The sequence below is a fragment of the Lynx canadensis genome, chromosome A2 (genome assembly GCF_007474595.2).
Source record: "Lynx canadensis isolate LIC74 chromosome A2, mLynCan4.pri.v2, whole genome shotgun sequence".
NCBI lineage: Eukaryota > Metazoa > Chordata > Mammalia > Carnivora > Felidae > Lynx > Lynx canadensis.
Window position 1 is genome coordinate 101,028,311 of NC_044304.2, and position 26,353 is coordinate 101,054,663.

The 26,353-nt window shown below is 36.6% G+C and overlaps 1 protein-coding gene across 1 annotated transcript in view; it reads left to right on the top strand.

Annotated features, from left to right (window-relative positions):
- Positions 1–26,353, top strand: part of GLCCI1 (glucocorticoid induced 1) — a 148,513-nt gene that overhangs the window by 15,923 nt on the left and 106,237 nt on the right. The window lies entirely within an intron of this gene.

Here is a 26,353-nt window from a genome sequence, read left to right on the forward strand (position 1 = left end):
TACAGTGTGTTCTTGGTTTTGGGGGTAGATTCCTATGATTCATCGTTTACATACAACACCCAGTGCTAATCCCAACAAGTGCCCTCCTCAATGCCCATCACCCATTTTCCCCTCTCTCCTGCCTCCCCTATCAACCCTCAGCTTGTTCTGTGTATTTAAGAGTCTCTAATGATTTTGCCTCCCTCTCTGTTTGAAACTATTTTTTCCCCTTCCCTTTCCCCCATAGTCTTCTGTTAAGCTTCTCAAGTTCCACATATGAGTGAAAACATATGATAGCTTTCTCTGACTGACTTATTTCACTTAGCATAACATTCTCCAGTTCCATCCATGTTATTGGAAATGGCAGGATTTCATTCTTTCTCTTTGCCAAGTAGTATTCCATTGTATATATAAGCCACATCTTCTTTATCCCCAGATGTCCATCAACTGATGAATGGATAAAGAAATGTATCTTTTTAAGTGAACTGCCCCCTTCTGTGGCCCCATCAGAGAAAGCAAGTTGTACATGTACACATATATTGTCAGTGCACAAAAATAGGAAGAAGTCACCATCTCTCAAGATACAGGGCAGAATTATTCCTTTTACATCAGTTTGTGGGCCCTCACTGTCTATTGTAGGACTTATATATTAATTTTTCATTTAAAAAACAAAATAAAAAAAACAACTCACCCATCTCTCCCACCTCCCAGCCCCTGCCTCTTGCTGACACCAATCTGTTCTCTTTATCTATGAAGTTGGTTTCTTTTGCTTTGTTTTAGATTCCACATTTGTGAGAGATCATACAGTATGTATCTTTCTTATTTTACTTACCACAATGCCCTCAAGATCCATCCACGTTGTTGCAAATGGCAAGATTTCATTCTTTTTCATGGCTGAGTAATATTCCATAGTGTATATACAACACAATTTCTTTATCCATCTATCAGTGGACCCTTTGATTGTTTCCATATCTTGGCTACTGTACATACTGTTGCAGTGAACATGGAAGTGTATATATCTTCAAATTAGTAGTGCTGTTTTCTTTTTTAAAAAATACTCAGAAGCAGAACTGCTAATCATTTGATAGTTCTATTTTTAATTTTTTGAGGAACCTCCATACTGCTTTCCATTGTGGCTGCACCAATTTTCATTCCCACCAACAGTGCACAAGGATTCCTTTTTCTCCACATTCTGACACTTGTTATTTCTTATGTTTTTGCTTTTTGTTTTTTTGTTTTTGTTTTTTTTTGTTTTTTTTGCTAATAGTCCTTCTAACAGGTGCAAGGTGATAGCTCATTGTGGTTTTGATTTGCATTTTTCTGATGATTAGTGATGTTGAGCATCTTTTCATGTACCTATTAATTATCTGTAGGTGTTCTCTGGAAACAAAAAACGTCTATTCAGACCTTCTGCCCATTTTTAATTGCATTGTTTTTTACTGTTGAATTATATGAGTTCTTTGTATATTTTGTATATTAGGCCCTTATCAGGTTTATAATTTGCAAATATTTTTTCCTGTTCAGTAAGTTGCCTTTTCATTTTTTTTATGGTTTCCTTTGCAATGCAGAAGCTTTTTAGTTTGATATAGTCCCACTTATTTATTTTTGCTTTTGTTGCTTTTGCTTTTTCGTGTCAAATACAAAAAAATCATCACTAAGATCTTTATTAAGGAACTCACCACCCATATTTTCTTGTAGGAGTATTATGGCTGCAAGTCTTATGTTCAAATCTTTAATCCATTCTGAGTTAATTTTTGTGTGTGGTGTAAGATAGTGGTCCAGTTTCATTCTTTTGCATGTGGCTTTCCAGTTCTCCCAACATCATTTATTAGATTATATTTTCCTATTATAAATTTTCCTTTTCCTATTATATTTTGGCTCCTTTGTCATGAATTGACTATATATACATGGGTTTATTTCCAGGCAATCTATTCTGTTCCATTAAGTGATGTGTCTATTTCCATGCCAATACCATACTGTTTGAATAATCCAGCTTTGTTCTTCTTTGATTGTTTTAGCTCTTTGAGGTCTTTTGTAGTTCCATACAAATTTTAGAATTATGTGCTGTATTTCTGTGAAAAATGACATTGGAATTTTGATAGAGATTGCATTGAATCTGTAGATTGCTTTGGGTAGTATGAACATATTAACAATGTTAACCCTTCCGAAACATGAGCATGGTAGATCTTTCCATTTATTTGTGTTTTCCTCTATTTCTTTAGTCAATGTCTTATACGGCTTTCAGCATACAGCTCTTTCATATCCTTGGTTAAATTTATTCCTAGGTATTTTATTTTTCTGATACAGTTGTTAACAGGATTGTTTCCTTAAGTTCTCTTTCTGATAGTTCATTATTAGCCTGAAGAAACACAACAGGCTTGTGTGTGTTGATTTTTGTATCCTGAAACTTCACTGAATTTGTTTATTCCAACAGTGTTTTGATAGACTTTTTAGGTGTTTTTTAATTTATTTTTGAAAGAGACAGAGAGAGAGAGAGAGTGGGGGAGGAGCAAGAGGGAGACACAGAATCTGAAGCAGGCTCCAGACTCCGAGCTGTCAGCACAGAGCCCAATGCGGGGCTTGAACCCACAAGCTGTGAGATCATGACCTGAGCTGAAGTCAGTTGCTTAACCAACTGAGCCACCCAGGCGCCCCAGACTTTTTAGGTTTCTGTATATAGTATCATGATATCTGTAATTAGTGACCATTTTACTTCTTCCTTTCCAATTTGGATGCCTGTTACTTCTTTTTCTTGCCATTTAATGTTCTGGCTAGGACTTCCAATACTATGCTAGATAAAAGTGGTGACGATAGACATCTGTGTCTTATTTCTAATCTTAGAGGAAAACCTTTCAGCTTTTTGCCATTGAGTATGGTATTAGCTGTGGGCTTGTCATATATGGCCTTTTTCATGTTGAGGTATATTTCCTCTATACTTGTTTTGTTAAAAGTTTTTTATCAAAAAAATGTTGAATATGGTCAAATGCTTTTTTTTTTAGCATCTAATGAGATGTTCATACACTTTTTATCCTTCACTTTGTTAATGTGGCTTATCACACTGATTTACAGATGTTGAACCATCCTTGCATCCCTGGAATAAATCCCATTTCATCGTGGTGTATGATCCTTTTAATGTATTGTTGAATTCAGTTTGCTAATATTTTTTGAGGATTTTCACATCAATATTCATCAAAGTCCAGTTTGTTGGCATAAAATTATTCATAGTCTCTTACGGTCCTTTGTCTTTCCATGGCAATAACTGCAGCATCTCCTTTTTCATTTTTCTGATTGTGTTTGAGTTCCCTTTGTTTGTTTTCTTTATTGGTGAATGACTAATTTGGAATTTGTGGCTAGACTGGATGATGTAACTTTTTTGGATGAAATTATTAAGCAAATGTATCCTTGAAAAAGCACCCTTGAAGATTCCAGCTGCACTTTATAGTACCCATTGTCTAATTATAAAAAAGAAAAACCCTTATTGTTTTTTTAAAAAAAATTACGACAAATGCAATACAGGTTTACTGTAGCAAAGTTTAAAGATATTGATAAGGGAGAAAAAAAGCAGTTTTCATTCAAAAGTAACCACTCATGACACACCCTTTCACAGCCTTATCTACATCTATATATAAATATATATTCATCTTTAAAACAATAAGTTGTTGGCTTTAATCTTCAATAATGCTTCTTTGCTACTTTGTTCCCTTAGTATCTCTGAAGCCCTTGTGGAAGACTAATGCTATTTTAAGATGATCTAAATAGGGTGACAAAAATGTTTTACTTAAAAGTTTTTAAAAATACATTTACTTCCTATGAGTCTTATGAGGTTCTAATTCTTAAAAATACAAGACACCTTCCATAGTCAAATGTTGAATCTAATACCCAGGAGGTGCATCATATGTCTATAGTGCTCAAAATTAGGGTGTATGAATCTTTTTCATGGATTCCAGTGTATCAGAGATCTTCAACATAATGCGAAGTGATGGAAACTGACTAGACCAGTTGTAGGAGCTTAGGAAAGGAGCAGAAGAGGCCTAGAGGAGTTTAATACCTAAATCACTAATCTTTTCATTAGTCTCATTTTCTTTGCCCGTTAACTTCCTCCTGACCATGCATATCATCTCGGCTCCCAGGCACAAGCCTTCTCATGAACATTTCTTCAGCATTTTCCAGCTACTCTTAAAATAACTCACAAATACTAAAACATCTTTGGGATCCTTAGGACACTAGACAGAGTTTTGATTTTTAAACTGTATTGAATTCTATACTTCAACAAACGTAAGCTAAGATTCACTGTAAGTTGTATCACTACCTGAAGTGGTGCCTAGGAGAAAGATGTTGGCAATTGAACAAGCCATTAATTTCAAATTTTATGCACAGTTCAAAGAAATTAACATGTGAAAAGGTAGTTTATAATAAACTAAGTATTTACTTTATATGGCATTTACTTAACACCTACACATTGCACAGACACTATTCAGTCACATAGCATGAATAGATTTGTAGCACATGTTACATGTTAGGTTGTGTGCGGAGAATTTGAAATTAGAATAGACATTTTTGATATTTAACTCATTTACTTATTTTTGGGTTGAAATCAAAGCAAAACGTTCATATTTTAACATTTGTGTTTCTATAGACAATATTCCTTTTTCACTGACTTCACAGTGTCCGAGTGGGAGCAGAGGCTATTCAGGTGATGCAGAGTCTCCTTAGTTCTCTATAATTGGTCCTCAGAGACCAGAGTTTTAAGGTAGACCACTCTTTAAGAGCCATGCCTGAGTTGGTTCTTCAAGATTTCAGTCGTCACTTAATTCAGTCTTTAAAAATTCACTAGGCTTGGAAAATGCAGATTTATTTCAATTTATGTTTATGACATCTTCTGTTTGACCAGTTTATACCAGATTTTACAGCTGAAAAAAGGAAGACTCAGGCCACTTCACTGATTTATCCCTCAGCATTTAGGTGGGTTCTTTCCTGTGTGGAGAAGCCTGTCCAACACAAAGTATAGTATCTTTCACACTTTAATTTTACTGACCCAGATATGTTCTTTCAGTTGCCTGAGACATCTATTCTCTTCTTCTGAAATGAATATTCCTATTTCCATCACCTTTTAAACTATTCTGCCCCATGTTGGTAGGTGCTGCCTAGTATCCAAATCTAGGAATATAGTTTCCCCTTGAGGATAGAAAGACACACGCCCTGTTTGTCCACAAGAATAATTTGCTATCCAGAATATAAATGTAGAACACCTACTCAGTCAAATGGGAGTTAGCTCTGAGTGGGATAGAGTAAGGGAACAACTAACTATTCATAGGCTCCCATCCTTTTTCCCCTTTGAATTTTACCTGTATTCTCATTTTCTTGCTTTAAAATAGATTGTCTTTAAAGCACATGATCGGAACAGAAACATAAAAATGTTTATAATGTGAAACGTTGATGAAGTTAAAAAAATCACACTGACCATATACAAGGAAATACAGAAATCTGCGGTCTTGGGCAGAAATAGTTTATCCTGCTTTGTACTGAATAGTGATGGTATTTGGAGCCCCTTCAGGCTCCTCTCCCTTGCTCTCATTTTCTTGCCTCCTGGGGCCAAAACTGAACCTGTTAACTGGAAAATAATCTAGAGGAGACTGGACAAGGGTTGAAAGTATCACCTAGGACAAACTTTTTCCTCTAAAAGCAGAAAAAGCCTCAATAGCTGTAGGGAAAGTAGATCCCAGAAGGCATTAATTAACCTTAGTCCTGGAGGGAATCATACATGGGGCTTCTGAGAACACAGTCAGAGAAGGACAGCTGACGTAGTCCTTACCTGCATTTTGGAAATGGTTGCATTTGGCAAGACATGCATATTCTCCAAATAACATTTGCATACAAGTCATCTGGATTTTTTGCTCTCTAAATAAATACTTCTGGTGGTATTTACAAATAAATACTTCAATCAGTGTGGGAGACAAGTCTAATTGTTTAAAATCCCACTTATATTTCTCTGCCACTTTATAGCAGTTATAATTGTAGCATCTTTCACTTAATAGGTGACTGAAGTTTTTATTCTTGGTCTTGAAATGTGATGCCAGAGCAAGCCGTATTATTTTGAAATCATTGGGTTAATATCTCTCAAGAAATTTGATTTCTACTAAAATGATGTCCCTTAAACAATGTGGGACATTTAACCATTCCAATTTTGTCTAAGGTAGATGATTAAAGCACAGTTAAACAAATGTGGGTCTCTGCTATAGAATCAATCTGTTCCCTCAAAATTCATATATTTGAAATCCTAACCTCCAATGTAATATTATTAAGAAGCAGGGCCTTTGGAGTTGATTAGGTCATGAGGGTGGACTTCTCATGAGTGCAGTTAGTACCCTTATGAAGGGGACCCCAGAGAGCATTCTTGCCCCTTCCACCACGTGAAGACACAGTGAGAAGATAGCCATGTATGAACAAGGAAGCACATCCTAACCTCTTAGACTTCTCAGGCTTCAGAACTGTAAGAAATTAGGAGACAATAATAAATGGAATCTATGGTATTTTTGTTATGATAGTCTGAACTAGGACTGTCTCCAAATGGATGATGGTGTTTTCAAAGAAAAATTTTACATGTACTTTTTGTTTCTATTATATAGTATAGGACACATCTAAATTCAAAGCTATTTTTAATCACAAATAATTTTAAATGCAGGCAAATAAAAATGTAGTTGTAAAGTGGTAGTATTTTCTTAGTATTTCAATCATTTTTAGTAATATAAGCAAAACAATGAAAGAAAAATTGAATTATATCATAGCTTCATTTCCTGTTTTCATTACTCATTAAAACTTGATAAGTATGGTAAATGAAATGTACTACATAATTACAATGCGCCACAGATTCCTCTGGACACCACCTACAGTAATTGTGAGGCTATTTTAAAATGAAGTATGTGTGCCAGGTGGCTGATATGAACGTCTAAGATCAACCACCATCGTCCTCTGTAAAATTATTCTGTTCTTTAGCTTATCAGTAAAAATGTAACTACCAAGATCGCTAACATTTATTAAATGCTTACTATGTACTGGGCAGTTTGCCAGGAGCTTTAGAAGTATTTTAATCTTTGAGATCCCTGTGAGCCAGGTGTGATTATTTTCTCCATCTTATACACATAGTACCATGTGCTTAGCTGTGTATTTTCTGTATAGAGGGTTTTAGACAGGGGCTAAAAGAACTCTGGCAGTTATATATAATAATTTCAGCATAATAAGAAATCACATGAAGGGCTAATTTTATTTCCAATGGTGGGTACACTGACAGTTTGCTGTCACCAATGGGCTCAATGCTATTTAATAAATTTCCCTTAACCTACACATAGTTGCATTCATAATATGTTATTCCCCTTTTTTTTAAAACTTTTTTAGAAAATTGTGGAGCGTATGGTGTGTAAACCATTTTTTCTATATATTCTAAAAAATGTGGAGACCCAGAGATGAAAATAAAAGTCACTTCTTATCCCATTTCCCACAGGAAACCACTGTTAGTATTTTATATATATTCTCCCATTTGTTTTTATCCATGCATATGTAAATACATATTTAAATTCAATTGGAAAAGCTTTAAAGCTTGGTTTGGTTTTTCTGATCTCTAAAATTTGGTAATATATCAAAACCCTTTCTTATATCATTAAAATTTCTTCCACATAATTCTAGCCATAATACAGAATTCTGCTATATGGTTGGTTATATTCTAATTATTGGATCAATTCCTTATTGTCGGACATTTAAACAGGTGGAGAAAACTTCAAACACTTAAAGTCTTACTCATGTGGGACACCTGGGTGGCTCAGTTGGTTGAGCATCCAACTTTGGCTCAGGTCATGATCTCACAGTTTGTGATTTCAAGCCCCACATCGGGCTCTCTGCTGTTAGCGCAGAGCCTGCTTCAGATCCTCTGTCCCCCTCTCTCTGCCCCTCCCCTACTTACACTCTCTTTCTCAAAAAATAAATAAAAACATTAAAAAAACACTCTAAAGTCTTACTCATGCTTTAGGCCTCAGATCTTTAATGATTAAAAAATAATAACATGCCCAGTAAAAGCCTTGAGCTAGATCTCTATTGATCTGAATTTTAATCTAAAACTACAGAGTTGAAGGCACCCTCAGAGGAATTTAGTCCATTTTCCAACTTCTAGATAGGAATATATCACTATCCCAGATACAGATCTCTAGAAACTATTCTTGAATTTAATGAGGGATGAAAATTCCATAACCCCTCCCAATGTATTATTACAGAGAATTGGTGTCAGGAGCATAGGCTGTGGAGATAAACAGACCCTAGGACCAAATATCAGATTAAGAACTTTGATCTTTGACTTTGACTTTATTACTTGCTTTCATTTTAGTTTCTATGAGATTCTATTGAAGGGTTTCTGTGAAGATTCCATGAGATAAAAGAGTGCCCCGCAAAGCATAGGTGTTGAACATATGTCAGTTCTTTTTATTTACCGTTTTTCTCAAATCTCTAACATTCCCTTGCATTCTTTCTATAGTGAAAAAATACCCTCCCAGCAATATTTATGGCACTAAATACACCTGAAGACTAAACCCTATGAACTCCAAACCAAATAAAACTAATTCCTTTGACTTTTTCTAAAGTCTACTTTCATAATTCTTTAAACATTGAGACTCCTAAATTTTGAGACCCCAAATTAGGATGTATCACCATTGGTCTGGCCAGTAATGCAGATGGTAAGAAAATTCCACTGTATTTTATGTATTATTACATTGCTGCCACTCTAACAAGAACTTGCTGAATTCTTGAGTTATGATGTGATTAACTCAGGTTCCACTTACAGGCCACCATGACAACTGCTTCTCTGTGCTAGTCTTACTTCTCAACACTGATTCTTCATCTTGTTTAGAAGCAGTTCCTTCATCATTTCAAGTAGGTTTCATTGATTTGGATAGGTTTTCCAGCATCAGACTATTTGCTTTGAATCAAATGGTCATCTACATGTCTACTTTAGTCTATTTTTAAGTTACTGGTGAAATTTAGAGGCAAATGAGTTAATACATATCCCATAGATCAACAAGAAACCATTACACATGTATGCAGCTGAGTATAGCAATGATACAGAAATAATGGCTACCTCTTTTGTAAGCAGATTTCTGTTAATGTGAGTCCAGTAGCACTGAAATTCTCTCCAGTCTTACACATTGACGTAGATTTTAGTATGTCATGTGTGGATTATGCATTTGTAGGCTTTGGCTCTGAAAGCTGTAATTACCAACATTTGAAAGACATCTGTGAGGGTGAGGATATGAAGAAGATAAACCAGAAGCAAGACCTATAATTACCCCACCCCATCTTCCTATCGGGAACTTTGGATGTTTAAAGCACATCAGGACCTTTAAATAGGCCCTTCTCCTTCAGGGTACATCATCAGGTTGCTCTGAATATACATCATCAATCTCTCAGGCAGTCAGTGTCCTCTACTGCACACTATTAGCTCATAGGTCCTTCAAAGACCAAGGGTGGACAAGAAGCATACTTCTTTATACTGAGTGATCATATCCCTGACATTGGCTATAAAGGCATTTTTTATAGTGAGGGGAAAAACACTGGGCCTGGAGTCAGAAGACCTGATTTCCAGTTATGAATCCCTCATGTACTGTGAGCCTAGTGAAAGCTTTCCTCGGTTTCAAGGACAATTTCCCCATCTGTAAAATGGAAACAATCACAGAATTACTGCATACAAAAAGGTCATAGATGTGAATATGCTTTAAAAATACTATGAGATTTCTATAAAACACATGATGTAGGAAGGGAAAAATTATGTAGAGTCACACCATTTCATTGGAAATTTGGACATTTGTTTCTGTTTTCATCTATGGCTAAATACTGAACATATATGTTTAATATTTCTCAGTCTGCTGAATACATAGCTAGACTATGAGTAGCTAGGACTTGGATGACAATAATGGATAACAAAGCAACTAATCCTTACAAAGGTAAAGGTAGCTTAGACCTGACTCATAGTATTTATGTTCCACCTGATTTTCTTAGATTTTTCTTTAAAGACGATGACAATAATGGATAACAAAGCAACTAATCCTTACAAAGGTAAAGGTAGCTTAGACCTGACTCATAGTATTTATGTTCCACCTGATTTTCTTAGATTTTTCTTTAAAGACAACTTCTTAACAGTTTTCTAAGAACAACTGAAGTGAGACTGTTCCTTGAGTAAGAAAAATGGGCAGCTAAAGCTTCTTTCTTCAGTAACACACTTGAGCTCCTTGTTTATTTCTGTGTCATTAAGTGACACTTACATAAATAACTTGTTGAGTAATGGTGCTGGGGCAAAACTGAAGTCTATTTAGGACACTGTTCTCCCCAAGGTGAGCAATTAAACCATGTATGTAAACTAAGTCCCCTTTGGCCTACCCACTCAACTCTGTAAGTAGCACTAGAAATGCAAAACCATGTGGGGCATAAGACATGGCTGGAGGGGAAAATGGGAAGAGTAGGAGAAGTCTCCCTGGAAAAATGAATAAAATATAAAGGGGGCAGGGAAACTAATAACTGAAAATTGATTCTGACTATAGATATCAGTATATCAAGTTAATGCAAATTAAGGTGGCATGAGATTAGGGGGAAAAAAAGCGTTTTCCCTGTACAGTATAATAACCATCTTACTTTAAATGTAGCCAGGAAGGGCTGTGTTTGCTCATGTGATCTGGTTTCCGCACTTCCCACACCTGGGGAAGTATCAGCTAATATTGATTTAGCACTAATTTATACCTGATGGTCAGGGCCAACTAGAAAAGAAGAGAACTGGTACAAATTAGTGGGGCCCAATGGTCCCAGAAAGCAGCCTGGGGCCTGACTGTTGTATATCAATACAAATCACCCTTTCTGTGATATTTTTAAATATTTTAAAGGGACCTGAACTGGTGCGCTTAAGATCCTCTTTAAGAATGATAAGAATGGATAAAATCAAGTCACATTCTTAGATTCTATTATGTTTAGTTCATTAATCTGGGACGCAAGCAAACTAGAAGCAGAACAGGTTTTAAAATACCTGACTCATGGGGCTCCTGGGTGGCTCAGTTGGTTAAGCATCTGACTCTGGGTTTCAGCTCATGTCATGAACTCTTGGTTTGTGAGTTCGAGCCCTGCATCGGGCTCTGTGCTGATACTGTGGAGCCTGCTTGGAATTGTCTCTCCCCCTCTCCCTCTGCCTCTGCCCCTCCCCTGCTTACTCTGTCTCTCAAAATAAATAAACTTAAAAAATTTAAAAAATATATGACTCATTATATTACAAACAATATCAGCAAGTCAGTTCCATTTACTTTTTCCTTAATAAAATTCCCTATAATAAAAATATCTCTAGTCTTCTATTTTAAGTATCAGTGTATATTTTCTTGAACCAGAGAACTAGATCCTACTTCTTTGAAAACTGTTTTCTTTGGGTAATTTCCATTAAATGATGTCCATTATCACCTATCAACATTTCTTGGAATTTGGCTGAAGAATGAGAAAATATTTGTGTCCTATAATTAAGTTCAATGAACTTTTATTCATTTCTAATCCATTGTTTTCCAGATTTGCCTGATTATAATGATCACCTGGGGAACTTGTTAAAAATTATACAGTCCTACCCTACCCATTCCCAAACATGCAAAATTAGATTTTCCAGGAAGGAAGGCTGAAATCTGTATTTTTAGCATGGGACTCCAGCTATTCCTCATGATTTACACATTTGGAAAACACAATTCTGTGCCCTTGTCCTATTCCTCATGATGTCAGAGCTCTTTAAACTCCCACATTTCCTTCTAACTGCCCTTTTCCTCAGTGACTGCAGGAGTTTTCCTATTCCATCCCACCTGAGAAATAAGGTGCATTCCCATCAACTAGTGCAGCCTTCAGCAGCAGTGAGTCTCTGCTACAGTGGCAGTAGACAGCATCTACAATCTTGGGTAGGGAGGTGATAGAGAGATGGAAGTGTGTTTCAGAAAAGCCTTTCTAGAGACTCTGACCCTCCCCTTAATGACCAGTTGTAGATGACTTTGCTGCCTCCTGAGGTGACCACACTTAACCTCCCTTTGTGCTACATACATTTTTTTCTTTACCTCCATGCTCGTATCTTCCCTTCTTCCCATAATGGGGGGGGGGGGGCGGGAAACATGGTCCCTTTTTGTCAAACTTGCGCTCTTGATCAAATTCTCTATTGCCTCATGGAAGCTATATCTATGAATCCTCCTCCCCATTCAAAGCTTGCTTTTTCATTTTTTTCTCCTTTGGCTTCTTTGGCTTATAGGCAATAAACATTTCTTCTGTATTCTTGTTAAACCAACCCAACATATACTTTCTTGGTCTCTGTTGAACCCCAGGATCCCATTTTAATTCATGCCTTAGTTTTACTGTCAAATTTCTCAAAAGAACATTCTACGATGGCTACATCTACCTTCTTAATCTTCTCATGACCCCACTGTAACCTGGCTTCCATGGAGCCACATTTTATAGTGTTGGCTTGAAGATTCCAGTGTTGAGAATGATTTTTTGTGTAGCTTTAACCCTCTTGCCCTTTCAGTAGCATTTGAAATTGCTGGTATCCCCATCTTTTCCAAACTTTATCAATTAGTGATCATTCAATTATAAGAACAGAAATCTATTCAAGTAATTGAAACAACACTTTTACTATAAGACTTTAATTTTTTTTTTTTTAATTTTTTTTTTCAACGTTTATTTATTTTTGGGACAGAGAGAGACAGAGCATGAACGGGGGAGGGGCAGAGAGAGAGAGAGAGACACAGAATCGGAAACAGGCTCCAGGCTCTGAGCCATCAGCCCAGAGCCCGACGCGGAGCTCGAACTCACGAACCGCGAGATCGTGACCTGGCTGAAGTCGGACGCTTAACCGACTGCGCCACCCAGGCGCCCCAAGACTTTAATTTTAATATAAAGAATATATGGAATATAAAATAATATAATCTTAATATAAAGATTTTAACGTAAGACTACAGGAAGCTTTCCCACAGAACGTTTAATAGGGTCCTGCAAGGTTTGAAATCAGGAAATGTAAGCTATCAGTATCCAATGAAGTTTGTTTGCTTGTTTATTTTAGTTTTATTTTTTTTTTTAATTTTTTTTTCAACGTTTATTTATTTTTGGAACAGAGAGAGACAGAGCATGAGCGGGCGAGGGGCAGAGAGAGAGGGAGACACAGAATCGGAAACAGGCTCCAGGCTCTGAGCCATCAGCCCAGAGCCTGACGCGGGGCTCGAACTCACGGACCGCGAGATCGTGACCTGGCTGAAGTCGGACGCTTAACCGACTGCGCCACCCAGGCGCCCCTTTTTTTTTTTTTAATTTTTTTTTTTAATTTTTTTTATTTTAGTTTTAGAGAGACAGCGCAAGCTGGGGAGAGGGGCAGATGGAGAGAGGGAGAATCCCAAGCAGGCTTCATGCTCAGCATGGAGCCAGACACAGGGCTTGATCCCACAACCCTGAGATCATGACCAGAGCAAAAATCAAGAGCCAGATGCTCAATAAACCAAGCTACTCAGGCACCAATAAAGGTTGAACAAATAATTATTGATCACCTGTTATATTCTAGGCACTGGCTAGGCGTTAAGTGATCAAGTACTGAGACAAGGCCCTTGCCCTTAGAGATTTTACAATCTAGTGGGAGAGGCTTACCACATAAGCAAGTAAACAAATGTGTATTTGCAACGTGTAATGAGCATTACAGATGAAACAGACTTGCTTAATGATAGATTATTACAGGTTATTAGCCATAGGTGAGGACTCAAAGGATATGCTGGAGACATTTAGGCTGAGCCATGATGAACGTGAGGGAGCCACTAAGGGAAGCTGGGGAGGGTGAGGGATGTAGTAGGAGTGTTTCAGCCTGAAGATAAGCTGTGTGAAGACCCTGAAGTAGAGTTTCAGAGTAATTGCAAGGAGGTTACTACAACTGGAACTTAAAAGATGAGGCAGAGAACAGCAAGATTAAGCTGGGGAAGGAGGCTGAAGCCAGAACAGGGTAGGCCTTTTAAGCTCATTTAATTTGACTGCAAAGTAATTGGAAGACATTGAACTGATTTAAGCAGCAAACAACATGGTCCAATATATTTCCAGGTTTACCCTGACTGGTAAGCAGAAAATCGATTAAGGAAGGCAAGAGTGGAGTGGAAAGACCAGCTAGCAGCTATAGCAGTAGCTTAGGTAAGAGATGATGGTAATTTGGACTGATGCAGTAGCAGAGGACATGGAGAGAAGGGGATAGATTAGACATCTATTTATGAGAAGTAAATGAAAGGACAAGCTGATGGGTTGGAACTGGGGAAGGAAGGAGAGTGAGAAATCAAGAATACTGCCCAGGTCATCTTATTTACAATAACTAGGTGGATGTTGATACCATTTACTAAAGTGGGGAAACAACATACAGAATACAGATAGAACTTCTTTTTAAGCGGGGGGGGGGGGGGGGGGGAGGAGGGGAGGGGGGTGTTGGGGGGCAGTAATACAGAAATTAAGACTTCAGTTCTAGTTCAGATACATTACTTTCAGATGTTCATGGAGACTTCATATGTCAGATAGGCAAATGAATACCAAATTTTAAGGAAATGTCTGGGCTGGAGAGATTAATTTAAGTTGCCAGCATTTTAGAGTATTTAATACCATGGAAATGCTTGAGATAACCAAGAAGAGAACAGAGAATATAGCCCAGTTTTTAGAGGGCACTGGAGGAAGTAAAACGCCTGTAGGACAGTGAACAAGAGTGATTAGTAGAGTAGGAGACAGAAACACATACTCATCAATAATTACTTGGAAGGTAAATGGACTTAACGCTGTGATCAAAAGACATAGGGTGATGGAATGGATTTAAAAAACAAGATCCATCTATATGCTGCCTATAAGACAATCATTTCAGATCTAAAGATACATGCATATTGAAAGTGAAAGGATAAAGAAATATTTATCATGCAAATGGATGTAAGAAGAAAGCTGGGTAGCAATATTTACATTAGACAAAATAGTCTTTAAAACAAAGACTATAACAAGAGACAAAGAAGGACACTATGTAATAATAAAGGGGACAATCCAACAAAAAGATACAACAATGTAAATATTTATGCATCCAATATGAGAACACCCAAATACATAAAACAGCTAATAACAAACATAAAGGAACTAATTGATAATATTACAGTATTAGCAGCAGACTTTAACACCCCATTTACATCAATAGATCATACAAACAGAAAATCAATAAGGAAACAGTGACTTCGAATGACACCCTAGACCAGATGGATTTAATAGATATATTCAGAACTGGGGCACCTGGGTGGCTCAGTCAGTTGAACATCTGACTTCGGCTCAGGTCATGATCTCACAGTCTGTGAGTTCAAGCCCCATGTCGGGATCTGTGCTGACAGCTCAGAGCCTGGAGCCTGCTTTGGATTCTGTGTCGCCCTCTCTCTCTACTCCTCCCCCACTCATGCTTTGTCTCTCTGTCAAAAATAAATAAACATTTAAAAAATAGATATATTCAGAACATTCCATCCTAAGACAGCAGAATACACATTCTTTTCAAGTGCATGGACAACCATCTCCGGAAGAGATCACATATTAAGCCACAAAACAAGTGTCAATAAATTCAAAAAGACTCAAGACATACCATGCATCTTTTCTGACCATAATACTATGAAACTAGAGGTCAACCACAAGAAGAAATCTGGAAAGACCATAAATACATGGAGGTTAAATAACATGCTACTAAACAATGAATGGGTCAACCAAAAAAATCAAAGAGGAAATCAAAAAGGAAATAAAAAAACACATGTAAAAAAAATGAAAATTAAAAACCAAAACCAAAATCTTTGGGATACATCAACAGTGGCTTTAAGAGGAAGTTTATAGCAATACAGGCCTACCTTAAGAAGAAAAAAAAAATCAAGTAAACAACCTGATCTTCTACCTAAAGGAGCTAGAAAAAGAACAATAAGCAAAACCCTAAACCAGTAGAAGGAAGGAAATAAGATTAGAGGAGAAATAAGTGATTTAATAAATAAATGATTTAGTTTCTATTGTAGAAACTAAAACCAAACCAAAACAAAACAAAAACAATGGAACAAATCAATGACACCAGAGCTGGTTCTTTGAGAAGATCAACAAAATAGATAAACCTGTAGCCAGACTCACCAACAAAACAGAACAAAAACAACAAGAGGGAGGATGCAAATAAAATCACAAACACAAAAGGAGAAATAATAATGGACAGCCCAGAAATACAAAGGATTGTAAGATTATTATGAAAAATTATATACCAACAAATTGGTCAACCTAGAACAAATGGATAAATTCCTAGAAACATGGAACATACTAAAACTAAAGTAGAAAGAAGTAGAAAACATGAACAGACTGATTGCTAGCAATGAAATTTTATCTGTAATCAAAAAACTCCCAAAAAGCAAAGTCTAGGACCAGAGGGATTCACAGGGTGAATTCTATCAAACATGTAAAGATTTAATACCTGTTTTTTTCAAACTATTCCAAAAAAAAAAACAGAAGAGGAAGAAAAACTTCCAAATTCATTCTGTGAAGCCAGCACTACTCTGATACCAAAACCAGATAAGGACATCACAAAAAAGAGAACTACAGGCCAATATCTCTGATGAACATAGATGCAAAAATCCTCAAAATGAACATAGATGCAAAAATCCTCAAAAATCCTTGGCAAACTGAATCCTACAATACATTAAAAAAATCATTCACCACAATCAAGTGGGATGTATTCCCAGGATGCAAGGGTGGTTCAGTATTTGAAAATTAATCAACATGATACATCACATCAAGGAGAGAAGGGATAAAAACCATATGATCATTTCAATAGATGCAGGAAAAGCACTTGACAAAGTACAACATCCATTCATGATAAAAAAAACCTTCAACAAAGCAGGTGTAGAGGGAACATGCCTCAACATATTAAAGGCCTTACATGAAAAACCCACTGCTAACATCATACTCCTTGGGAAAAAAACAGAGTTTTTCCCCCAAGGTCAAGAACAAGACAAGAATGTCCACTCTCACCACTTTTATTCAACATAATACTGGAAGTCCTAGCCATAGCAATCAGACAAGAAAAAGGAATAAAAGGTATCCAAATTGGAAGAAGTAAAACTTTCACTACTTGCAGAGGACATGATACTATGAATAGAAAATCCTAAAGACTCCACCAAAAAATGACTAGAACTGATAAATGAATACAATAAAGTCATAGAATACAAAATCAATGTACAGAAATCTGTAACATTTCTATATGGTAATAGTGAAGCAGCAAGAGAAATTAATGAAATCAATCCTATTTACAATTGCACCAAAAATAATAAAATAACTAGAAACAAACTTGACCAAAGAGGTGAAAGACCTATACTCTGAAAACTATAAAACATTGATGAAAGAAATTAAAGATGACATAAAAAAATGAAAAGAAATTTCATGCTCATGAATTGGAAGAATATGGTTGAAATGTCTATACTACCAAAAGCAATCCAAAGATTTAATGCAATCCCTATCAAAATATCAACATTTCTCACAGTATGAAAACAACCAACCTTCAAATTTGTATGAAATCAAAGAAGACCCAAAATAGACAAAGCTTTTATTTCTTGAAATATAAAAGCAAAGCTGAAGGAATCATAATTCCAGACTTCAAGTTACATTACAAAGCTGTAGTAATCAAAACAATATGGTACTGGCACAAAAATAGGCACATATTAATAGAACAGAATAGAAAGCCCAGAAGCAACCCCACAATTATATGGTCAATTAATATTCAACAAAAATGGCAAGAATATGCAATGGGAAGACAGACATTTCAACAAATGGTGTTGGGAAAACTGGACATCAACATGCAAAAGAATGAAACTGGATCACTTTCTTACATCATACACAAAAGTAAACTCAAAATGGATAAAGGACCTAAATGAGAAACCTGAAACCATACAAATCATACCAAAGAGGACAGGCCACGGTATTTCTGACATTGGCTATAGCAACATCTTACCAGATAAGTCTCCCAAAACAAGGGAAGCAAAAACAAAAATAAACTATTGGAACTATATCAAAAAAAAAAAAACAAAAAACCTCTTGCACAACAAAGGAAACAATCAACTTAACTAAAAGACAATCTTTGGAATGGGAGGAGATATTGGCAAATGACATATGCCATAAAGGGTTATATCCAAAATCTATAAAGAACTTATAAAACTCAACACCTAAAAAACAAATAATCCAATTTAAAAAATGGCAGAAGACATGAACAAACATTTCTCCAAAGAAAGCACACAGATGGCCAGCAGACACATGAGAAGATTCTCAACATCACTCATCATCAGGGAAATGCTAATAAAAGCTACAGTGAGCTATCATCTCACACCTGTCAGAATGGCTAAAATCAAAAACTCAAGAAACAAGTGTTGGCAATGATGTAGGGGAAAAGGAACGCTTGTGCATTATTGGTGGGAATGCAAATTTGTGCTGCCACTATGAGAGACAGCATGGAGATTCCTCAAAAAATTAGAAATAGAACTACCCTATGATCCAGTAATCACACTACTGGGTATTTACCCAAAGAATATGAAAACACTAATTTGAAGGGATATATGCACTCCTATGTTTACTGCAGCATTATTTACAATAGGGAAACTATGGAAGCTGCCCAAGTGTCCATTGATAAAGAAATGGATAAAGAAGTTGTGGCATACAGACACACACACACACACTGGATTATTATTCAGCCATAACAAAGAACGAAATCTTGCCATGTGCAACATGGATGGAGCTAGAGAGTATAATGCTGAGCTAAATAATTCAATCAGAGAAAGACAAATACCATATGACCTCACACATACGTGGAATTTAAGAAATAAAACAGCGAACAAAGGGGGGAGAAAAAGAACCCAAAAAACAGATTTTTCACTACAGAGAACAAACAGATGGTTACCAGAGCGGGGAGGTGGATAGGGGGATGGGTAAAATACATGAAGGGGATTAAGAGTACACTTATCATAATGAACACTGAGTAATGTATAGAATTGTTGAATCACTATATTGTATACCTGAAACTAATATAACACTATATGGTAACTATACTGGAATTAAAATAAAAAATAAATAAGTAGGTGTGGAAAAAAAGAGAGAAAAAAGTAAGAAAAGTAGCAGGCAGACCAGGCAATTGCAGTTAGACTCCACCAGATCTTTTGTCAAGAAGTTGAGCCTGACCTAGTATGTTGAAAACTGCTAAAATTTGTATTAGGATGAGGTCCAAGGAATATTGATTGGGCCTGGCAATATGGAGGCTGTTGACAACACTGAGTAGCTGTTTTCAGTGGTATGATGAGGGTGGAAGCCAGATTAAAGTACACTGAACAGGAAATCAGTTAACTTGTAGACAACTCTCTCAAGAAGCGTTGCTGTGAAGGGATCAGGGAATTAGAGCTGCAGATGGAAAGGGATAAAACAAGAATCTTTGTTTTGCTTTTTAAAAATGTTCTGATGGAGCTTGTTCGTACATATTTGGGAATAATCAAGCATTTGATGATGAACAAGAGGGAGGGTAAGAAGAGAAGAATTTAAATCACAAGTAGAGGAAAATGGCTTTCGGTAGGAGAGCAGAAAATGTATTACTTGTAATCGAGAAATTGAGCCAAATGCCAAAAGATTTGCAGATCTGATGGTAGGGATATACTGGAGTTGTACCAGGGTAAGCAGGTGTGGGGATGGTTTTCGACGACTGGAAAAAAAAAAAAGAGTAAGAAATAAAATAGTCCTCATGGGGAACTGAACATATGGTCAGGCTCCCCTCTCTGTCTTTCCTCCCCCTGCTACCAAACTTATCTTCAAAAACACCAAACACTCTCCATTTTATTAAGGAGTGCTTCCTTTCTGCCTTCTTTTCTAGCTTTGTTTTGTTTAACTCTTTTCTCCGCCACTAATGTATAAATTCTCAAAATTTTGCCCTTGATCTTCTGTCCTTTATTTCTACACTTTTCTCCCTTGCCAACTTCATTTATACCCCTGGCTTCAAATACTTTATCTATGTGGATACCCTCAAATCCTTATCTCTGCTGTTCTCAACTTCACTATCATTTAAAAACTACCTTCAAACATTTTTTTTCTTCTTTCTTCTTGTATCTATACTAGATGGTTGGTGTTAAAACTGAACTTATTGTGGTAATCATTTTGAAATACAAATACATAAATCCAATCTTTATGCTGTATACCTTACATTTATACCATGCTGTGTGTCAGTTATATCTTAGTAAGACAAAGAGGGGCACCTGGGTGGCCCAGTCAGTTAAACATCTGACTCTTGATTTCAGCTCAGGTCATGATCTGGCAGTTTGTGAGTTTGAGCCCTGCATTGGGCTCTGTGCTGACAACATGGAACCTGCTTGGGATTCACTCTCTCTGCCTCTTTGCCCGCCCCCCGCCCCCCACCATGATTTCTCTCTCTCTCTTTCTATGAGAATAAACTTAAAAACAAAGCAAAAAAAAAAAAAAAACTGACTCCATCTTAATATCCTCTGGATCTTTTATTTATAGCTGAATTCATAATTATCTTCTCACCAAACCTGCTTGTTTTCCTGGCTATGCTTTTCAAGCCACTACTATCCTGCCAGCATTCCAATCCTGAAGTTTCAGAGTTGTCTGACCTCCTACTTTCAAGGTCCATCAGCTGAGAAGGCCCATCACTTTCCTCCTCTCCACATCCTCTGCCATTCCCCTCTCATGAACTAAACTCACATGGATTATTGTCCAAGTCTGCTAAATCATCTTCCAGTATTCAGTCTCTAATCTGTGTTGAAAATTGTCCTTGCATTAACTTTCATGAAACACAGCTGCACTCAGTTTCTCCCCACCCACTCAAGAATCTTTGGCAGCTCCTCACTGCGAACTCAATCAAGAGCAAGCCTTACCTACCAACCTCCATGACCTGTCATCAATTGATCCAGATTTATCTTTCATTAACCATCAATCAAGGTAGATGGTCCAATTATCTCCTAATATATCCTGTGTCTTCCTGATGACGAGACTTCTTCATGTTCTTCTTCCTGATGCCTTTCCTCAAAAGTGATCTTTCCCTCCCATCACTTCCATTAGTATTTTATTTATGGTTCTCCTCTTGAGGACCTGTGTTTAGACACGATTTTTCCTCTATTTGTCGGCAGAGCTTTTTGCCTCTGAGAGACTACAATTTACCAAAGTGTGAGAACAGATGTGCCCTACAGAGCATACAGTGGTTTCTGACACTCCCAAGACATTTGATAAGTAACTTGGTGAGGAGTTACTAAGGCCTGCGACCAGTAATGTGCTATTAAACCTTCATATAGGCCTATTAGATGTATTGGTGTGGGCCTTTTCAACAAGATGCTGAGTAGGACACTGAAAATTGTGTGCTACAAAAAGCTTAAAATAATAAGAAACTTCTCTAGTCAAGCACTGCTGATGAATTGAATGAGCCTTAACAACAGTCCCTCAACTCACTCATGTGGTAAAAAGTAAAATTCAGACACATAAGGAGGAAATTAATCTGGGACACATTCTGATCACTCTAAAGTGATCTTTAAAAAATTAATACTACAATTATCAAGTATACTCTTCACAGGACTACTATTGGTCTCATGTATTGTTGACACCATGTTTGGAACTAAAACAAATGGAGTGCCGCACCATGTAAAGAGAATATTTGCAGCTCTTTCGTCCCCACATCTTTAGACTCTGAATGTCCTGGCTTTGTACAATATAGTCTTCTAGTTAAATGATAAAAGTCAACTTATATATCAGCTTAGGGAATGTGCCCCTGGCCTCATAGTTGGCAATAGAAATTGCTGTGGAAATGAAAGCTGAAAAACTGGTGGTCCTCATCACGGTTTTCTATCATTGTAGGAAGAATTATATACTCACTCTTTTGACATTTACTATTTAGAAATAAAATATCCCCCATTTCAGTTGCTTCTCTTGAATTTATTTTAGAAACAAAGCATAGGGGAAAAGCTTCTTGACACTGGTCTCAGCAAGGATTTTCTGGATACAATGCCCAAAGCACAAACAATGAAAGCAAAAACAAACAAGTGGAACTACATTAAACTAAAAAGCCTTCTACACAGACAGCAAAGGAAATGGTCAAAGGACCTACACAGACACTTTCTCCAAAGAAGATATTCAGATAGTCAACAGGTACATGAAAAGATTCTTCACAGCATTCATCATCCGGGAAATGCAAATCAAAAGTACAATGAGATGTCACCTCACACTTGTTAGAATTTCTTTTCCAGAAAATACAAGAGATAACAAGTGCCAGTCAGGATGTGGAGAAAAGGTACCTCTTGGGCACTCCTGGTAAAAATGTAAATTGGTACAGCCATCCTGGAAAACAGAATGGAGATTCCTCCCACAATTAGAGGTGGAACTGCCATATAATGTAGCAATCCCACATGTGGGTATATATCCAAAGAAAATGAGTATCTCAAAGAGGTATTTGTAATCCCCATGTTCATTGTAGCATTATTTACAATAGTCAAGACATGGAAACATATATAAATAAATATAAAATATACATAATGCAATAGTATTCAGTCACAGAAAAGAAAAAAAATCCTGCTATTTGTGATTACATGGATGAAACTTGAGGGCATTATGCTAAGCAAAATAAGTCAGATGGAGAAAGACAAACACCATATGATGTCACTTATATGCGGAACCTAAAAAACCCCAAACTCATCAGAGAAAATATGGGAGGTTATCAGGGGTAGACCATGGGCAGTGAGGGAAATGAGTGAAGGTGGTCAAAAGATACAGATTTCCAATTATAAAATGAATAAATTCTGGAGATATAATGTACAACAAGGTGACTGTTGTTAACAATACTATATTGTATATTTGAAAGTTGCTAAAAGAATACATTTTAAAAGTTCTCACCACACACACACACACACACACACACACACGTAACTATGTGAGGTAATAGATGTGTTAGCTAGCCTTACGTTGTTAATCATTTTACACTTTAGACCTATATAGTGCAAAATCATTACATTAAACTAACACAATCTCATGTCATTATATCTCAATATAATCTCATGTCATTATATCTCAATAAAACTAGGGAAAAAGAAACAGCAAAATTTTTATTACTTACATTAAATGTTCCTTTCTATTTAAATACATTTTTTTTTCAGTTCCTTTATACAGGCCTCTTGAGAATAACTGTTCCTAACAGTGAGACAGAACTACCTACAAATCAGCAGATGTCATTCCCTAACTGTCCTCAACTGTGCTTCTCTGTCAATTTCACTTGGTTATTTTTTTTTTTCTGCAAATTTCAACTGCCTGTTTCTCCATCACCAATTTCACTGTCCATTTCCAACCTCTGATGAGCCTCCAAGATACACTAGGGCTAATATTTTTCACTTTGCCTGTATAAGGACCAGAATACAAGATATGCTTTCTGTTTGAATGCCAGATCTAATGCAAATATCTGTATGGTTTATAGTAGCCATATGGAACGTTTTTCTACTCTGTGGCTATGTCTTTTCAGCAGATATACCTATGATTATAGGTATGTTTTCTAATAAAAGCCACAGTTCTGGTTCATGGGACAAACACTGGTTCAAATTTGCTACTCTTTCAACGATACTGAGCAAATAATGATTGTCTACCATGTACCAAGCACTACTGCGAAGATTCAGCAGTTATAAAACACAAAGTCTTGCTTTCATGGCTCTTATATTCTAGGCAGACAGAACAAAAAATAATTATATAATAAGTTGGATTGTGATAAGTTTTCTGAAAAAAAAAAAAGTAGGACAGAGAATAGGTAATGCCTAGGGGGTGCTTGCAATTTTAACAAGGGTTTTCAGAACACTGGAACCACTATGAAGGTGGTGACATCTGAGTAAATAGCTGGTGGAAATGAGGGAGAAAGCCATGTGAATATCTGGGGCAAGAACTTTTCAGGCAGAGGGAACACCTAGTGCAAAGGTGCACATAGGCTGTCACAAGCAGTAAGGAGTATTACTGTAAGCATCTGCCAGGGACTAAAATTCAGGCAAGGCTTTTTTTGTTGTTGTTGTTGTTGCTATAAAGAATCCACCTACAAGAGAGTTTAATCAGCTTAAGATGAGCATCAGTGCAGATCTGTTTAGTGTTCTCTCTCAGCCATGACCTCATTGCTAATACTGACAGCCTGGACTGCCTCTTAGATTTGGATGAACCTTGGATGTGCAGCCTGGCAAACTTGGATGAAACCAGAAAAGAGAGGTTTTGGTAGCTCCGTAGGCCTGTTGGTTCTTTACCTCATTTTTCTCTCCACATGGGGCTGCATATTAATCACATGTAGCCAGTGATTCCAAGTTTTAATTTAATCTAAAATACATCCATTACCATATATGATCTAAGAAGTAAATATAATAGAATTCTGCCTCAAGTGAGCTAATGGTGGACAGCCAATACATAAGGCTACGAACAAAGGTGGAAATGCCACCAAACCAAACTGTTTGTCAATGTCTTTACTTCTAGTCAGGGCAACATAGTAAAGAGGTCATTACTAATGTTAAGTCTTAAATTAATTTCCAGAGATTGTCACGCTTACATTCAACAAATAGAAATAATCTGCACTGGTCCTTTCTCTCCCATAACTAGCAAAGTAGTATAACAGTGCTCTGCTAGTCAAGCAATCTGCCCCTCCTTCTAAGGGTTTTCCAATTTACGGAGAATATTTTCCTAAAGCTTCTGTTATGCCCTGGGAGCCCACTCTCATCCTTGATAAGAATAAACATTATTAGGAACTCAACAAATGGAGATTTGAAAGCAGGGTTTAGTTTATTTTAGCCTACCTTTGATTTGTCTGGAGACTGAATTCCTCACACATGAAGATCAGTACTTATTTCACAAGAGTAAAGTTTTAAGAGAGGACCAAGATTTCTTTAGCAAAGAGAAGCTGGTTGAACATCCAAATAGGTAATAATGACTTACAAATAACTGAAAACAGGATTTTAAGATGATAGTTGTCTGTGTGGGTTATTTAGATTTGCTTTAGATGTCTGATGTAATTGGCTATGGTAAATTTGAACAGACACAGAAAACCTTTAAAATATGGCTACGTATGTGGTTTTAGATCCAAATCAAGTATTGATCATTATGACTGTGGCTAGGTCTAAATTTAGAATTATTGTAATCTAATGTGTTGAGGTTGTTCCATACTTATATTTAGGAGTGGCCAGAGAGGACATTTCTATAATGAAACTATGCTGTAATCAAATCAACAACTTAGAAATTTACTGGCCTTTTAACTTCACATATTTAATCTGTTAAAGTTTTTGTTCTTGATATTCTGCAAAAGTCACTGGAAAGAAGCTACTTATTCTTTTTCCTCATAAAAGAATGCAATTTCCTAATCAATGAAGAGTCTAGATGGAAAAACTAACACAATAGATCAATTACACCAAATTTGCAAGAGTAAGGTTTTTACTTTATTTAAATTAAAATAGGTCATTCTGGAAAGAAAAAAAATACACAATGGGCTGCCTTCACTTGTAAAATTTCTTTTGAACTAATGAGAACTTATCTCACATAAGAGATTTGTGGACTGTTGTAAATACTCTACCAATCATGTATTCCACAGCTTTAAGCTGTGATGTGCTAGAACAGAGGGCTTACTCACAGACTCATGTTAGTTTACCTAGGTCAGGCTCTTTGCTCCCAACTTACTAGCTGAGTAATCTCAGGCAAGACATTTAACTTTTTTGTGACTTAGCTGAGTACATAGTGGGAATAATAGTATCTACCTTTTGCATTTTTGGAGGGCTAAATGAGTTAACACATAAAACATTCTTATACCAGTGGTTGGCACATGATGAATGCTCATTAAATGTTAGCTAGTTACTAGAATTATTCTAGTGTATGATAAAGTGAGGAACTACCACCAATCTTAATGGGAAGTACTGGATGCAATTCTTGTATTTTTATTGGGTTTCATTTACTTTACAGAAACTAGTAGGCTTTTTGGTCTTAGAGTACAAGGAAGCAGAGAGGGATGGCTCCTCTAAGCGAAACTAACCCCTGAATACAGTGCCTGAAATCACAGGAAGCTTGTCAGTGTGGGCAGACACCAAGAGCAGACCAATCTAATAACCCACTTCTCTCTCTCTCTCTCTCTCTCTCTTTTTTTTTTATCTCATGGAAATTAATGGAGAGTATCTGATGTAGACCATTAAATTAATTGTTCCTGTATAAGGTTTAAAACCTTGGCTTACCATAGGGTAAACTTAGGCTTTTGTTGGTCATCCAAATTCTCTGTATCTCTTCAGTTTCACTGCAGAATTAAAACCAAATT